Source organism: Hypanus sabinus, chromosome 11, assembly GCF_030144855.1.
Source record: "Hypanus sabinus isolate sHypSab1 chromosome 11, sHypSab1.hap1, whole genome shotgun sequence".
Lineage (NCBI taxonomy): Eukaryota > Metazoa > Chordata > Chondrichthyes > Myliobatiformes > Dasyatidae > Hypanus > Hypanus sabinus.
In genome coordinates this window covers 15,363,796-15,381,248 of record NC_082716.1, presented here as the reverse complement: position 1 = coordinate 15,381,248, position 17,453 = coordinate 15,363,796, and the positions used below count along the sequence as shown (strand labels likewise).

General features: G+C 40.2%; 1 protein-coding gene across 1 annotated transcript in view; it reads right to left on the bottom strand.

Annotated features, from left to right (window-relative positions):
- Positions 1–17,453, bottom strand: part of LOC132402346 (calcium-activated chloride channel regulator 1-like) — a 122,840-nt gene that overhangs the window by 4,324 nt on the left and 101,063 nt on the right. The gene's annotated exons all lie outside the window — the stretch shown is intronic.

Sequence of the window (17,453 nt, the reverse complement as noted above, 5' to 3'; positions counted from 1 at the left end):
TCGCTGGAATTTGACTTTCTTTTGTTTGTAACAAAGCATGTGAAAGATAAAAACATCATGGAAGATTGACTGAATTAGGTTTAAAAGTAAACTGGAGATTAGTATTTGCACAAACTTCTGTAATGTACTACATTATAATCACACATGTATTGGTTGACACTTTGTAATATACACATAAGCTAAGAATTAATTCCACTGTAGAGAAAGAATTACTGGCACTTATCCTGGCGTTACAGCATTTTGAGATCTACATTTGTTCAGCACAGAAACCATTGATAGTTTTTACTGATCACATCCCCTTGGTATTTTTGACTAACATGAAGAATAAAAATTGGCAGTTATTAAGTTGGAGTCTGTTGTTACAAGAATTTGATATTAAAATACAACGTGTAAAGGGGACTGACAATGTTTATCCAGGTGTTAGATTTGAAAGTATATCTGTGTTACTCTGGTAGTTAATGATCACTCCTGTGTTATATTAGACTCTGCAATGTGCTTTACTAGTGAATTTTTCCTCAGTAAAAATTCTTTGCAGGGTGGGGATGTTATGTGTGATGAACAAGCCAGATGGAAATGGGATACAGAGCTGACCCCCACCCCCCCTCTGGGAACTATGCTGCTAATGAGAGAGAGAGATGAAGAACAGAGGTAGAGGCATCTGCTACAGATAAGAGAGAGAGAGTCTCATGATTTAGTATTAGGGCTTCTTGACTGACAGAAAGGTAAACAATCTTTTGCTACAAGGACACTTCTTTTTTTTCTTTTTCAATCTTTTTATTGAATTTCATATATATAAAAACATAACATAATATTGAATAGGTTATAAGTGCACTAGACTTGAAGTTGAATTAGTAATAAGATAACAATATCCTATTAAAATATCAGTAAAAATAGTACATTAATCAATCAAACCTATATTAATTATACATGAAAAAGAGTAAGAATAATCATCAAAAGAAAAAAAAAATTAAAAATACAAGAAAAAAATATATATTGAAAAAAAATTAAACCTAAACTAAACTAACATGGGCAATAATAATAGTTTATATGTATATGATAGTGTCAAAAACTCCGGAACTCCATACCAGAACAAGAATAAAAAGAGAAAAGGTCTGGAAGAGGCCAAATTAATTCATATGAAAGTGTCGAAAGAACGGTCCCCAAGTTTCTTCAAATTTAATTGATGAGTCAAAAATAGTGCTTCTAATTTTTTCTAAGCTCAGATAAGAAATAGTTTGGGAGAACCACTGAAACGTGGTAGGAGGATTTACCTCTTTCCAATTTTGTAATATAGACCTTCTGGCCATTAATGTTACAAAGGCGATCATTCATCTAATTGAAGGGGAAAACCGATTACCATCCTCATTTGGTATACCAAAAATTGCAGTAATAAAATGAGGTTGTAAATCAATATTCCAAATTGAGGAAATGGTAGCAAATATGTCCTTCCAATAGTTATATAAGGTGGGACATGACCAAAACATATGGGTCAATGAGGCCACATCTGAATGACATCTGTCACATTGAGGGTTAATATGAGAATAGAATTGAGCAAGCTTATCTTTAGACATATGAGCTCTATGTACAACCTTAAATTGTATTAAAGCATGTTTAGCACATATAGAAGAAGAATTAACCATTTGTAAATTTTTTTCCCATTTTTCTGTTGATATATTACATTGAAGTTCTTTTTCCCATTCTTGTTTAATTCTACCTGATATTTCTGGTTGTATCTTCATAATCATATTATAAATAAGAGCCACTAATCCCTTCTGACAAGGATTTAAGGTAAAAATCATATCTGAAAAATCTATCAAAGTTGAATTGGGGAAGGATGGTAGAACTTTATATAAAAAATTTCTGATTTGTAGATATCTAAAAAAGTTAGATTTAGGTAACTTAAATTTGTTGGAAAGTTGGTCGAAAGACATCAAACTACCTTCAAAAAAAAAGATCACGAAAACATATTATACCTTTCCTTTTCCATATGCTAAAAGCTTGATCTGTCAAAGAAGGTTTAAAAAAGAAGTTAAGTAAGATAGGGCTATCAAGAACAAAGTTTTTCAGAGTAAAAAACTTACGAAATTGAAACCAAATTCGTAATGTATGTTTGACAATAGGGTTGGATATCTGTTTATTGAATTTAACTAAATCAGCAGGAAGAGAAGAACCAAGAACGGAGAATAGAGAATATCCCTGTGCATCATTGCATTCTAAATTTACCCACTGTGGGCACAATGGTAAATCCAAATCTAATTTCCAATATATTAAGTTTCGAATATTATTCGCCCAATAGTAAAATCTAAAGTTAGGTAAAGCTAAACCACCATCTTTTTTAGATTTTTGTAACTGCCTTTTACTTAACCTGGGGTTTTTATTTTGCCACACAAATGAGGAAATTTTTGAATCAATATTATCAAAAAAAGATTTAGGAATAAAAATTGGTAAGGCTTGAAATAAATATAAAAATTTTGGTAAAATCATCATTTTAATAGCATTAATCTGACCAACTAATGATAAGGATAAGGGAGACCATCTTGTAGTAAGTTGTTGAATTTGATGAAGCATAGGTAAAAAATTCAGTCTGAATAAATCTTTATATTTCTTGGTAATTTTTATACCTAAATAGATAAAGTTATCAGTAACAACTTTGAATGGTATCCTGTCATTCGATAAAGTTTGCGCATTTAAAGGGAATAATTCACTCTTATCCAAGTTTAGCTAATAACCAGAAAAACTACCAAATTGAGCCAACAAGGATAAAATAGCGGGAATAGTCCTGTCAGGATCAGAAATATATAACAACAAGTCATCAGCATAAAGTGATAACTTGTATAACTTCTCATTACGGGTAATACCAAAAATATTAGGAGATTCACGAATAGCAATGGCTAAAGGTTCTAATGCGATATTAAATAATAAAGGACTTAAGGGACAATCTTGTCTCGTACCATGAGATAATTGAAAAAAAGAGGATCTGTAATTATTTGTAAGAACAGAAGCAACAGGTTTATAATATACTAACTTAATCCATGATATAAAATTAGGACTAAAATTAAAATTTCTCAAAGCATTAAATAAGTATGTCCATTCAACTCTATCAAAAGCTTTTTCAGCATCTAATGAAATAACACATTCTGAGGTTGTGGGTGATGAAGTATAAATTATATTAATCAATTTTCTAACATTAAAAAAGGAATACCGGTTCCTAATAAAACCAGTTTGGTCTTCTGAAATAATCTGTGATAGTAACTTTTCTAACCTAATAGCTAAAATTTTTGTAAGAATCTTAGAGTCTACATTTAATAGCGATATAGGGCGATAAGATGCACATAAAGTAGGATCCTTATCTTTTTTAAGAATTAGAGAGATAGTAGCTTCATTAAAAGACTGGGGTAATCTCTTCTTAGCAAATGCATCATTAAAGATTTCACATAACCAAGGGGAAAGCGAAGAAGAAAAAGTTTTAAAACATTCTATAATATAACCATCAGGACCAGGAGCTTTCCCTGAATTCATTGATGAGATAGCCTCTCCTATTTCGGCCATAGAAATAGGAGCATCGAACAAGCTTCGATCTTCATCTGTCAGTTTGGGAATATTCAAATTGTTAAAAAGTTTATCCATCATGGACAGATCGCCATCAAATTCTGATTGATATAAAGATTTATAAAAATCTTGGAAAGTGTTATTAATTTCTTTATGATCAGTAGTCAGATTACAGTCTTGTTTAGGAATTTTAATAATTTGTCGCTTAGTCAAAATAGCTTTTAATTGGTTAGCTAACAATTTACCAGTTCAATCACTATGAATATAAAATTGAGCCCTGGTCTTAATTAATTGATTCTCAATTGAAGAAGATAATAATAAGCTGTGCTCCATTTGAAGCTCAACTCTCTTCTTATAAAGTTCTTTGGCAGGAGTCACGGAATAAATCTTATCAATTTCTTTAATTTTATCCACTAATAAAGCAATATCTAAATATCTTTGTTTTCTTTTACCAACAGAATATGAGATAATTTGTCCACGGATAAAAGCCTTAAAAGAGTCCCAAAGTATTCCTCTGTCAATCTCTTCAGTATAGTTTGTTGAGAAAAACAAGTCAATTTGCTGTTTTATGAAGGTGATAAATTCTGGATCTTGAAGCAAAGTAGCGTTATGTCTCCAAGATCTAGTATTATTGGAAGAGTCCAAAATCTTGATAGATAACTTCAAAGGTGCATGATCCGAAATGGCAATAGAATCATATTTACAATCAGTAACATCTGTTAATAAACGATGATCAATAAGGAAATAATCAATTCTAGAATAACTGTGATATACATGTGAAAAAAAACGAAAATTCTTTATCTTTAGGGTTCAAAAACCGCCATATTTCAGTAATTCCCGAATCAACCATAAAGGAATTAATAAGTAAGGCTGATCTATTCGGAAGAGTTCGAATAGGTTTAGATCTATCCATCAAAGGATTCAGACAACAATTGAAATCTCCACCCATTATCAACATATATTCATTTAGATTAGGAAGGGAAGTAAATAAACGTTTAAAAAATTCAGGGCAGTCAAAGTTTGGAGCATAAATATTAACTAGAGCCACTTTTCGATTAAAAAGTGAACCAGTTATCAACAAAAATCTGCCCTGTGGATCAGAAATAATTTCATGATGTGTAAACGAAATTGAGGGGTCTATAAAAATAGACACACCCCTAATTTTGGCGGTACAATTCGAGTGAAATTGTTGACCCTTCCAGAACCTAAAAAAGCGTTGATTATCCTCCCTCCTAATATGGGTCTCCTGTGCAAAGATAATATTAGCATTTGCAAAGATAATATTAGCATTAAGGACACTTCTTTGCTCGTTAATATTCTTGCTGAGACAGCAGGGAGTGGCCTAGTTTGATGGACATGGACATATTGAGTTGATGGATGGCTGAAACCCCGCCAGTGGGGATAAAAGATGGGTCTCGGGAGACACCCTCAGACACACCAGTGGACACTGAAAGAGTGTTGTGCACCCACAGGAAGGTGGGGGGCTTGGAGGATCGGTTCAGGAGAATCTGTCCGGAGCTCACGGTGGATGAAGGCAGACCGGTGGGGACTTGTGTGTGTGTCCGCCCTTGCCTGGGTGATGAGTGCATCACTGAAGAACGGTCTAGCCTGGAACGGAAGGGTCATAATCGGTGACCCAACGGTACAACGGAACAAGAAGATGATGGAAGGTTTGCCTGCTGCAGCTGCTCATCTCTTGCTTGTTCTCTCTCTCTCTCTCTCTCTCTCTCTCCAACATTGCAACACAACAACAACAACCTCAGCACCAACTGAACTGAACTCTATATTCTCTTATGACAATTCATTTACCCCTAGATTTGATAGAGCTTGGTTTTCATTCTTATTCCTGCACTTCTGTATTTATCATTGCTAACCTGGTTTATATGTATATTGGCATTATTGATACTGTATTGCTTAGTTTACTAATAAACACCTTTAGTTATAGTACCACCAGACTCCAATGTATCATTCCATTTTCTGCTGATCTGTTAACCCAGTTACGGGGTACGTAACACACTCACTTCAATAATAAGCAAATGCTTTGAGAGGCTGGTCAAGGACTACATCTGCAGCATGCTGCCACCCACACTTGAAATACTACAATTTGCCAATCAACACAACCGATCAACAGATGATGCAACAGCCACAGCTCTACACGCAATCCTTGCACATCTGGAGAAGAAGGATGCTTAATCGCGAATGCTGTTCTTGGACTGCAGTTCAGCATTCAACACCATAATTCCCTCCAGACTTGACAAGAAGCTCAGAGACCTCAACCTTCACCCTGCCTTGTGTAGCTGGGTCCTGGACTTTCTGGCACCTCTGCCCCTCTGACCCTCAACACAGTTGCCCTTCAGGGCTGTGTACTAAGTCTCCTGCTTTACTCTCTGTATACCCATGGCTGTGTCACTACCTGCAGCTCTAATATGCAAATTCAATTTGCTGACAACACTACACCGATTGGTCTAATCTCAAATAATGATGAGGCAATATCTTCAAGTTTACTTCCACTTATAAATTCAATGCACACATGTTATTGTCACTGGACAAAAAATTGCACAGCACAAGAGTTTTTCACACCCTGGTCATTACAAATTTATGGGAACATTGCTTCCATGAAGGTGGACTGGATAGAACATTGCTTCAGGAAGGTTAACAGTAATTGTCAAGGGTGCCTGTCACACTGGCCATTCCCTTTCATTGATTCTTTCACTGTTTCTATTATGTTTCTTGGATGTATTGAACATGCCTGCAAGATTTTGGGCTGAGACCTTTCATCAAGTCCTGATGAGGGACTCAGCCTGAAATGTCAACTGTCTATTTTCCTTCCTGAGTTCCCCCAGTGTTTTTGTGTCTTGTTTCCTTCCCAGTAATGCTGCCATATTCTTGACCGTAATTCTATCTCTTATGTTAGCGTCCTTTAGACATTACTTTTCACACTTCCTCAATTTACAAAACAGTACTTTGCAACATTCCACCAATTTTCTGTTCATTAATATGCATACAGTGGCCACTTTATTAGGTACCCCTTGTGCCTAATAAAGGAGCCATTGAATGTATGCTTATGGTCTTAGACCAGAAGACCGTAAGTCATAGGAACAGAATCAGCCCATTGGATTTGTTCTACCATCCCATCATAACTTATCCCAGATCCAACGCAACCCCAGACACCTGCCTTCTTGTCACGTCCTTTGATGCCCTGATTGATCGGGAAATGATCGACTTCCACCTAAAATATACCCATGGACCTGGCCTCCAATGCAGTCTGTGGCAGAGCATTCCACAGATTCACTACTCTCTGGCTGAAAAAAAATTCCTCCTTACCTCTGTTCTAAAAGGTCACTCTAATTTTGAGGCTATGTCTTCAAGTTCTGGCTATCCCCCTCCTCCCCGTCAGAGGAAACTTCCTCTCCATATCCACCCTATCTAGTCCTTTCAACATTCGGTAGATTTCAATGAGATTCTCCTGCATTCTTCAAAATTCCAGTAAATACAGGCCAAAATTTGCCAAATACTCCTCAAATGTTAACCCCTTCATCCCTGGAATCCACTTCGTGAACCTCTGCTGGACTCTCTTCAATGACAACACATCCTTTCTGAGATATGGGGCCCAAAACTGTTGATAATACTCCAAGTGCGGCCTGACTAGCGACTTATAAAGCCTCAACATTATCTTCTTGCTTTTCCCTTGAAATAAATGCCAACATTGCATCTGCCTTCTTCACCACAAACTTAACCTGTAAATTAACCTTCAGGGAGTCTTGCACAAGAACTCTCAACTCCTGTTGCACCTCTGATGTTTGAACTTTCTCCCTATTTAGATAATAGTCTGCACAATTGTTCCTTTTACCAAAATGCATTATCATACATTTCCCAACACTGCATTCCATCTGCCACTTCTTCACCCATTCTTCTAATTTGTCTAAGTCCTGCTGCAATCACATTGCTGACTGATACTATCTAACTCCTCAACCTTTCTACGTATCATCCACAAACTTTGCCACAAAGCCATCATTTCCATTAATGACAAATAATGTGAACAGTAGCGTCCCAATACTGACCCCTGAGGAAAACCACTACTCACCGGCAGCTTACCAGAAAAAGCCCCTTTCATCCCCACCCGCTGCCTCTTGCCTGTCAGCCATCCATGTCAGTATCTTTCCAGTAATGCCCTAATATTTTATCTTGTTAAGCAGCCTCATGTGTGGCACCTTATCAAATGCCTTCTGAAAATCCAAGTAAAAGACACCCACTGCCTCTCCTTTATCCACTCTGCTTGTTACTTCCTTGAAAAAATCTAGTAGATTTGTCAGGCAAGATTTCCCTTGACAGAACCCTTGCTGACTTTGATTTATTTTATCATTAGTCTCCAAGTATTTCAAAACCACATCCTTAATAATAGACTCCAACACTTTCCCAACCACTGAGGTTAGGCTAACTGGCCTATAATTTCCTTTCTTTTGCCTTCCTTCCTTTTTAAAGAGTGGAGTGACATTTGCAATCTTTGTATATCCTTTGATGTTCAGCTCTCAACTATGGCCTTCTTTCAGCTATGACTCAGTGATGCTCACAACCTCATACCGACCAATCTCTAATGGTGCTATGAGTTTGTCCACCTTATGCTGAATGCTACGCACATTTAAATTCAGCACCTTTAGTCCTGAATCCTTTGCCCTTTTAAATATTCTTTCTGTGGTACAATTTAACTCTTTTATTCTGTCTGCATTTGTACCCATTCATTGGCTTGTCCTTCCTTACATTCATAGAAACATAGAAATCCTACAGCACAATACAGGCCTTTCGGCCCACAAAGTTGTGCTGAACATGTCCCTAGGCTTACCCATAGCCCTTTATTTTTCTAAGCTCCATGTACCTATCCAAAAGTCTCTTAAAAGACCCTATCATACCTGCCTCCACCACTGTTGCTGACTGGCCATTACACGCACTCACCACTCTCTGCATAAAAACCTTACCCCTGGCAACTCCTCTGTACCTACGCCCCAACACCTTAAACCCGTGTCCTCTTCTGGCAACCCATTCAGCCCTGGGATAAAGCTTCTGATTGTCCACACTATCAATGTCTCTCATCATCTTATACACCTCTATCAGGTCACCTCTCATCCTCCTTCACTCTAAGGAGAAAAGGCCGAGTTCACTCAACCTTTTTTCATAGGGTATGCTCCCCAATCCAGGCAACATCCTTGTAAATCTCCTCTGCACCCTTTCTATGGCTTCCACATTCTTCCTGTAGTGAGGCAACCAGAACTAAGCACAGCACTCCAAGTGGGGTCTGACCAGGGTCCTCTTGGCTCCTGAATTCAATTCTATGATTGATGAAGGTCAAATCACCATATGCCTTCTTAACGACAGAGTCAACCTGCCAAGCTGCTTTGAGCGTCCTATGGACTTGGACCCCAAGATCCCTCTGATCCTCCACACTGCCAAGAGTCTTAGCATTAATACCATATTCTGCCATCATATTTGACCTACCAAAATGAACTGCTTCACACTTATCTGGGTTGAACTCCATCTGCCACTTCTCAACCCAGTTTTGCATCCTATCAATGTCCTGCTGTAACCTCTGACAGACCTCCACATTATCTACAACACCTCCAACCTTTGTCTCATCAGCAAACTTACAAACCCATCCCTCCACTTCCTCATTTATAAAAATCACAAAGGGAAGGGGTCCCAGAACAGATCCCTGAGGCACACCACTGGTCACCGACCTCCATACAGAATATGACCCGTCTATAACCACTCTTTGCCTTCTGTGAGCAAGCCAGCTCTGGATCTACAAAGCAATGTCCCCTTAGATCCCATGCCTCATTACTTCCTCAATAAGCCTTGCACAGGGTACCTTATCAAATGTCTTGCTGAAATCCATATACTCTACATCTATTGCTCTACTTTCATCAATGTGTTTAGCCACATCCTCAAAAAATGCAATCAGGCTCGTAAGACATGACCTGCCTTTGACAAAGCCATGCTGACTATTCCTAATCATATTATGCCTCTCCAAATGTTCATAAATCCTGCCTCTCAGGATATTCTTCATCAACTTACCAACCACTGAGGTAAGACTCACTGGTCTATAACATGCTAGGCTATCTCTACTCCCACTCTTGAATAAAGGAACAACATCCGCAAACCTTCAATCCTCCGGAATCTCTCCTGTCCCCATTGATGATGCAAAGATCATCGCCAGAGGCTCAGCAATCTCCTCCCTTGCCTCCCACTGTAGCCTGGGGTACATCTCTTTCAGTCCCGGTGACTTATGAAACTTGATGATTTTTAAAAGCTCCAGCACATCCTCTTTCTTAATACCTACATCATCAAGCTTTTCAGGCTGCTGCAAGTCATCACTACAATCACCAAGATCCTTTTCCATAATGAATTCTGAAGTAAAGTATTCATTGAGTACCTCTGCTATTTCCTCCGGTTCCATACACACTTTCCTACTGTCACACTTGATAGGTCCCATACTTCCACGTCTTATCCTTTTACTCGTCACATACTTGGAGAATGTTTTGGGGTTTTCCTTAATCCTGCCCGATAAGGCCTTCTCGTGGCCCCTTCTAGCTCTCCTAATTTCCTTTTTACCCTCCTTCCTGTTATAATCTTCTAGATCTCTAACATTACCTAGATCTCTGAACATTTTGCAAGCTTTCCTTTTCTTCTCAACTAGATTTATTACAGCCTTTGTACACCTCGGTTCCTGTACCCTATCATAACTTCCCTGTCTCATTGGAAAGTACCTGTGCAGAACTCCACTCAAATATTCCCCTGAATATTTGTCACATTTCTTCCGTACAATTCCCTGAGAACATCTCTTTCCAATTTAAATTTCCGATTTCCTGCCTGATAGCCTCATAATTCCCCTTACTCCAATTACACACTTTTCTAACTTGTCTGTTTCTATCTCTCTCCAATGCTATTATAAAGGAGTTAGAATTATGATCACTATCTCCAAAATGCTCTCCCACTGAGAGATCTGACAACTGACCAGGTTCATTTCCCAATACCAAATCAAGTACAGCCTCTCCTCTTGTAGGCTTATCTGCATACTGTGTCAAGAAACCTTTCTGAACATACCTAACAAACTCTACCCCTTCTAAACCCCTTGCTCTAGGGAGATGCCAATTGATATTTGGGAAATTAATATCTCCCATTATGGCAATTCTGTTATTATTACACCATTCCAGGATCTGTTTCCCTATTTGCTCCTTGAAATCCCTGTTACTATTGGGCGGCCTATAAAAAAACACCAAGTGATGTTATTGACCCCCTCCTGTTCCTAACCTCCACACACAGAGACTCCATAGACAATCCCTCCATGGCGTCCACCTTTTCTGCAGCCGTGACACTATCTCTGATCAACAGTGCCAAGCCCGCACCTCTTTTGCCTCCCTCCCTGTCCTTTCTGAACCATCTAAAACCTGGCACTTGAGGTAACCATTCCTGCCCCTGAGCCATCCAAGTCTCTGAAATGACCACCACATCATATCTCCAAGTACTGATCCATGTTCTAAGCTCATCCACTTTTTTCACAACACTCCTAGCGTTAAAATAGACACACCTTAAACCTTCGGTCTGAACGTGTCCCTTCTCTATCACCTGCCTATCCTCCCTCTCGCACTGTCTACAAGCTCTCTATTTGTGAGCCAACCTCCTTTTCCTCAGTCTCTTCAGTTTGGTTTCCACCCCCCAACAATTCTAGTTTAAACTCTTCCCAGTAGATTTAGCAAACCTCCCTGCCGGGATATTAGTCCCCTGGGATTCAAGTGCAACCTGTCCTTTTTGTACAGGTCACATCTGCCCCAAAAGATTTCCCAATGATCTAGAAATCTGAATCCCTGCTCCCTGCTCCAATGTCTTCAGCCGTGCATTTATCCTCCACCTCATTTTATTCCTATTCTCACTATTACGTGGCACAGGTAGTAATCCTGAGATTCCTCCCTTTGTGGCCCTGCTTCTTAACTTCCTTCCTAACTCTCTGTAGTCTTTTGTCAGGACCTTTTCCCTTTTCCGCCCTATGTCACTGGTACCAATATGTACCATTACCTCTGGCTGTTCGCCCTTCCACTGAAGGATATCTTGGACATGATCTGACATTCATGTTTCATCCATCATACATTTGTAAACCTGCTGGCTTATAGAAACATAGAAACATAGAAAATAGGTGCAGGAGTAGGCCATTTGGCCCTTTGAGCCTGCACCGCCATTCAGTATGATCATGGCTGATCATCCAACTCAGAACCCTGTACCTGCTTTCTCTCCATACCCCCGATCCCTTTAGCCACAAGGGCCATATCTAACTTCCTCTTAAATATAGCCAATGAACCGGCCTCAACTGTTTCCTGTGGCAGAGAATTCCACAGATTCACCATTCTCTGTGTGAAGAAGTTTTTCCTCATCTTGGTCCTAAAAGGCTTCCCCTTTATCCTTAATCTGTGAGCCCTCGTTCTGGACTTCCCCAACATTGGAAACAATCTTCCTGCATCTAGCCTGTCCAATCCCTTTAGAATTTTATACGTTTCCATAAGATCCCCCCTCAATCTTCTAAATTCCAGTGAGTATAAGCCTAGTTGATCCAGTCATTCTTCATATGAAAGTCCTGCCATCCCATGAATCAATCTGGTGGAACTTCTCTGTCCTCCCTCTATGGCAAGAATATCTTTCCTCAGATTAGGGGACCAAAACTGCACAAAATATTCTCGGGGCGGTCTCACCAAGGCCTTGTACAACTGCAGTAGAACCTCCCCTGCTCCTGTACTCAAATCCTTTTGCTATGGATGCCAACATACCATTTGCCTTTTTCACTGCCTGCTGTACCTGCATGCCCACCTTCAATGACTGGTGTACAATGACACCCAGGTCTCATTGCACCTCCCCTTTTCCTAATCGGCCACCGTTCAGTTAATAATCTGTTTTCCTGTTCTTGCAACCAAAATGGATAACCTCACATTTATCCACATTAAATTGCATCTGCCATCGATTTGCCCACTCACCTAACCTATCCAAGTCACCCTGCATCCTCTTAGCATCCTCATCACAGCTAACACCGCCGCCCAGCTTCGTGTCATCCGCAAACTTGGAGATACTGCATTTAATTCCCTGGTTTTTCTCTCCCTCCTTTTTTAAAAAGTGAGGTTACATTAGCCACCCTCCAATCCTCAGAAACTAATCCAGAATCTAAGGAGTTTTGAAAAATTATCACTAATGCATCCACTATTTCTTGGGCTACTTCCTTAAGCACTCTGGGATGCAGACCATCCGGCCCTGGGGATTTATCTGCCTTTAATCCCTTCAATTTACCTAACACCACTTCCCTACTAAAATGTATTTCCCTCAGTTCCTCCATCTCACTAGACCCTCGGTCCCTTACTATTTCCGGAAGGTTATTTATGTCCTCCTTAGTGAAGACAGAACCAAAGTAGTTATTCAATTGGTCTGCCATGTCTTTGTTCCCTGTGATCAATTCAACTTTTTCTGACTGTAAATGACCTGCATTTGTCCTGACCAATCTTTTTCTTTTCACATATCTATAAAAAGCTTTTACAGTCTGTTTTTATGTTCCCTGCCAGCTTTCTCTCATAATCTTTTTTCCCTTTCCTAATTAAGCCCTTTGTCCTCCCCTGCTGGTCTCTGAATTTCTGCCAATCCTCAGCTGTGCCGCTTTTTTTTGCTAATTTATATGTTTCTTCTTTGGACTTGATACTATCCCTAATTTCCCTTGTCAGCAATGGGTGCACTACCTTCCTTGGTTTATTCTTTTGCCAAACTGGGATGAACAATTGTTGTAGTTCATCCATGTGACCTTTAAATGCTTGCCATTGCATATCCACCGTCAACCCTTTAAGTATCATTTGCCAGTTTATCTTAGCTAATTCACATTTCATTCCCTTAAAATTACCCTTCTTTAAGTTCAGAACCTTTGTTTCTGAATTAACTATGTCACTCTCCATCTTAATGAAGAATTCCACCGAATTATGGTCACTCTTACCCAAGGGGAATCGCACAACAAGATTGCTAACTAACCCTTCCTCATTGCTCAGTACCCAATCTAGAATGGCCTGCTCTCTAGTTGGTTCCTCGACATGTTGGTTCAGAACACCATCCCGCATACTTTCCAAGAAATCCTCTTCCTCAGCACCCTTACCAATTTGGTTCACCCAATCTATATGTAGATTGAAGTCACCCATTATAGCTACTGTTCCTTTATTGCACACATTTCTAATTTCCTGTTTAATGCCATACCCAACCTCACTACTACTGTTAGGTGCCTGTACACAACTCCCACCAGCGTTTTCTGCCCTTAGTGTTAAGCAGCTCTACCCATATCGATTCCACATCCTCCAGGCTCATGTCCTTCCTTTCTATTGCATTAATCTCCTCTCTAACCAGCAATGCTACCTCACCTCCTTTTCTTTCCTGTCTATCCCTCCTAAATATTGAATATCCCTGGATGTTGAGCTCCCATCCTTGGTCACCCTGGAGCCATGTCTCTGTGATCCCAATTATATCATATTCATTAATAACTATCTGCACATTCAATTCATCCACCTTGTTACGAATGCTCCTCGCATTAACACACAAAGTCTTCAGGCTTGTTTTTACAACTCTCTTAGCCCTTATACAATTATGTTGAAAAGTGGCCCTTTTTGCTTTTTGCCCTTGATTTGCCTGCCTACCACTTTTACTTTTCACCTTACTACTTTTTGCTTCCATCCTCATTTTACTCCACTCTGTCTCTCCGCCCTTGTTCCCATCCCCATGCCACATCAGTTTAAATCCTCCTGAACAGCAGTAGCGAACGCTCCCCCTAGGAGATTGGTTCCAGTCCAGCCCAGGTGTAGACCTTCCTGTTTATACTGGTCCCACCTCCCCAAGAACTGGTTCCAATACCCCAGAAATTTGAATCCCTCCATCTTGCACCATTTTTCAAGCCACGAATTCATCTGAAATATCCTATTTCTACTCTGACTAGCACCTGGCTTTGGTAGTAATCCAGAGATTATTACCTTCGTGGTCCTACTTTTTAGTTTATCCCCTATCTCCGTAAATTCACCTTGTAGGACCTCATCCCGTTTTTTACCTATATCATTGGTACCTATGTGCACCACGACCACTGGCTGTTCACCCTCCCATTCCAGAATGTCCTGCAGCTGCTCAGAGACATCCTTGATCCTTGCACCGGGGAGGCAACATACCTTCCTGGAGTCTCATTTGCGGCCACAGAAATGTCTATCTATTCCTCTTACAATCGAATCCCCTATCACTATAGCTCTCCCACTCCTTTTCCTTCCATCCTGTGCCGCAGAGCCACCCATGATGCAATGAACTCGGCTGCTGCTGCCTTCCCCTGATGAGACATCTCCCCCACTAGTATCCAAAACAGTATATCTGTTTAGGAGGGAGATGACCTCAGGGGACTCCTGCACGACCTGCCTACTACTACGCTGTCTAGTGGCCCTTTCTGCCTGTGTAGCTTTTACCTGCAGTGTGGCCAACTCACTGAACGTGTTATTCACGACTTTCTCAGCATCGCGGATGCTCCAGTATGAATCCAATCGCAGCTCCAGCCGCTCAATGCAGTCTGCCAGAAACTGCAGTTGGACACACTTCCTGCACACATAGTCATTGGGGACACTGGAAGTATCCCTGATTTCCCACATGCTGCAGGATGAACAAACCACGGGGCTGATCTCAGATGCCATGACCTACCTAATACTTGCCTCAACATTTGAAACTTTCTCCTTTGAAAGGAACTTACCCGGCCTTACCTCACTTCGAGTGAGGCTCGCCCTCCACCTCTTCTTGTCGAAGCCTCTCGAGTCAAAGCCTCAAATCTCCACTCCTTCACTGGCCCACTCACTCACTGACCGTTCTCCACAGGCCGCTCCGCTTGAGGTAACCCTCTTTTTATTTGTTTGAGCTTTTCAAACTGCTTGGTGCCCTGACCTCGATTGCCCAATCAGCTGCTTTCTGCTGAGTCTGAGCTATTCAAATCTTGATTGTCTAATCCTCAGTTCTACCATATTGGTTCCCATCCTTCTGCCATATTAGTTCAAAGTACTCCCAACAGCCACAGTAAATTTGCCCATGAGAATATTTTGTGGGCTGAAGGGCCTGTATTATGCTGTAGGTTTTCTATGTAATATTGGTCCCCTTTGGAAGCAAGTGCAACTCATCCCTTTTGTACAGATGCCATCTGCCCCCGAAGTGAAATCTGAATCCCTGCTCCCTGCTCCAATTCTTCAGCCATGCATCTATCTGGTGCTGTTGCCCATTTACTTCAGGGTTCGACATGTGCATTCAGAGATGCCCCTTCTGCACACTCTAGATTCCATTGTGCTGATAGGAATTGCTTATTATATTGAGAGCATAGGATGGCTCTGGGCCTGTACACACTGAAATTTAGAGGAAAGACTGGGAGTGGGGAAGGGGGGATCTCTTTGAAATTCATCGAATGGTGAAAGGTCGAGATAGAGTAGATGTGGATGGGATGTTTCCTTTCGTGGAGGAGTCTAGGATAAGAGGATACAATCTCAGAATAGAGCGATGTTCGTTTACAATGGAGATCAGGAGTAATTTCTTTCACAGAGGGTGGTGAATCTGAGGAATTCATTACCACAGGCAGCTGTGGACGGCAGGTCATTGGGTAAATTTAAGGCAGAGGTTGATTTGTACTTAAGTTAGGGCGTGAAAGGTTATGGGGAGAAGGCAGGAAAATAGGGTGGAGAGTGAAATGCAACAGCCACAATGAAATAGCGGAGCTGATACAAAGGCCCAAATAGACTAATTCTGCCCTTCGTCTTTATTGTCTAAAATCCCAGGGGATCAGCAGTTTGTGAGATACTCAATCTATCCTGTCTGGCACCTACAAGAATTCCGCTAAGATCAAAGTCACTTAGATCACAATTTTTCCCCAGTCCAATGTCTGGTATGAACAACAACTGAATTTCTTGACCATGTCTGCATGCTTTTCTGCACTGAATTGCTTCCATTTAATTCAATAATTAATTGTATAATTAAATAAGTGTACAGGTGCACCTAATAAAGTGGCCACTGGGTGTGCTTACTGTTGTACCCATTATTACCATGTATTCTGGTTAGTCTGTTAGCGTCACACAAGGTATTTCATGGCACCCTGGTCAATGACAATAAATCATTCTGGCCCTGGTGTACATGATAATAAAGCAATCTGACCCTGGTATCAATGATAATAAAGCATTCACACTCTGGTGTCAATGACAATAAAACAATCTGTATCTGATTCATCCCTCTCTTCTGTGTACCCGAATTCCTCAATCTATGTCAACGTACTTTCACCAATACTTTAAAGTTTCTCTACACCAGACTTTTATGTAGCATAAAATAGTTATGAATAATCAGTTTATTCACACAAAGGAGACAACATTTTCAATGGAAATATTTTATTAGTGCATAGCAAAAGGATATGTTATAAAATTAGTCCATTTTACATATTGTCCATTTCACATACATGAGCAAGCTGGGGTTTTTCGATGTGAGGTGACTTGATGAAGCTGTGTAAGATTACAGCCACTTATAGAGTAGAGAGCTAGCACTTTTTTGTCCCGCATGGCAGAAAAGCTAATCCAAGATGGCAGAATTTTAAAGTGATTGATGGAACGTATTGGGAATGTGTCAGAAGTACTTTTTTTTAACATCGAGAGGTGTGAGCGTATGTGTGTGTGTGTGTGTATGGGGCATGGTGATAGAGACAGATACATTAGGGCAGGTGTTCCCAGCCTGGGGTCCACGGATCCCACAGTTAATGGTCGAGGTCCATGGTATAAAAAAAGTTGGAAACATTTAAGAGGCTCTTAGATATGTATACGAATAAATGAAACATGGAGGGCTTTGCAGGAGAGGTGTGT